This window comes from Chenopodium album, chromosome 4, assembly GCF_948465745.1.
Source record: "Chenopodium album chromosome 4, dcCheAlbu1.1, whole genome shotgun sequence".
Classification (NCBI taxonomy): domain Eukaryota; kingdom Viridiplantae; phylum Streptophyta; class Magnoliopsida; order Caryophyllales; family Amaranthaceae; genus Chenopodium; species Chenopodium album.
Window position 1 is genome coordinate 9,347,655 of NC_137837.1, and position 1,554 is coordinate 9,349,208.

Genomic DNA, 1,554 nt, shown 5'->3' on the forward strand with positions numbered 1-1,554 from the left:
ATGCACATGACCTCCTAATTTGCAGAGACCAAATGTTTAAGAAAATTTTGCGTGAAAAGACTTTTTATAATGATTTATTTGTTCTCACCAAAAAAAATAATGATTTATTTGTAAGAAAGGACCTTATATTAAAAATTAAATTAAAGTAAAAGAAAAAATGGCAAATTGGGACATTATTTCAAAAAAAAAAAAATTGTGAGATGGGACCTTTTGACAAAATCCGGCCATTGACCTCGAAAACCACCTCCACCTAGCCTAAATCCCACACCAATCCCCGAAAACAACTTCCACCTCACTCATATCCCACACCGAAACCCCCAAAAACCATATCTACCAGGCCAAATCTCACCCCGACCCTTGAAGACCACGTAACCTCCACCTCGCTGAAATTCCACACAAACCCCCCGAATACCACCTCCACCTCACTGAAATTCCACACAACCCCCCCCCCCCCGAATACCACCTTCACCTCACTGGAATCCCACACCACCCCCCAAAAACCACCTCCGCTATGCCAAAATTCATTAAAAGGTCCTATCTTGCGATGGTTTTTTTTTTTTAAATAAGGTCCCATCTCACATTTTTTTTTTTTTTTTGAAATAAGGTCCCAATCTGCCACTTTTTATATAAGATCCTTTCTAAAAAACAAGTCATTTTAAAATGTCCTTTTTCGCAAATTTTCCAATATTTTACAAAAACTTTTGTAAACCAGTTACAATATCATTTTAAAGAAAGAGCAAAGAAACTAAGTTTAAAAAATAAATTAATAAAGAATCTGAAATCCTATTTAGCATGGGCACTTCTCTCGATAGGCAAGCTTCGTGCCATGCACAAATTTGCACTATTACCAATCGTGGGGGTTAAAGATTGTTGGGGTGGGCTGTTTTTTATTTTATTTTTTATTTTTTTTATTTTTTTTTATTTATGTTTTTTGACTAATTACTTAGTGACATGTGTTACTTAAATAAAAAGTAAAAAGGTTTACCCAATGTACAGGTTACCGGTCATAAGTGACTAATAGAAGAAGATGCCTTATAAAGGTGGGATTATTAAATAATAATCCAAAGATGGGATTATTAAATAATAATCCAAAGGTGGGATTATTAATAGCAAAACGGACAAAGGTAGGATTATTAGAATCACTTTTTCCAAAAAAAAACTATACATTTAAATATACAAAATAATTTGATCCAAAATCTATTTCTTATTTTACCCCAATCAATCAACATAAAATATTATTCAAGCTTTCTTTTATTTGGTACCTTGACGACATTTTTTTTTTTTTTTTTTTTGGCAAAGACGGCATATTTATTTTTAAGGTTATGTTGTACGTAACAAATAAGCATTAAACGTCTCTCCTTATTTGGTACTCCGTATTAGTTTTGGAATGCATAACAAAATTACGCGCTAATTAGTGTAATTAATTAATGAATATATTTTAATTATTACTAATACATACTTTCCTGTTTTGGCTTTTTATTCATAGCCTTTAAAGTTGTGTTTAGCATTTTCCTTAGTTTTATTTGGGTAATGATATATGCAACCCTTATAACT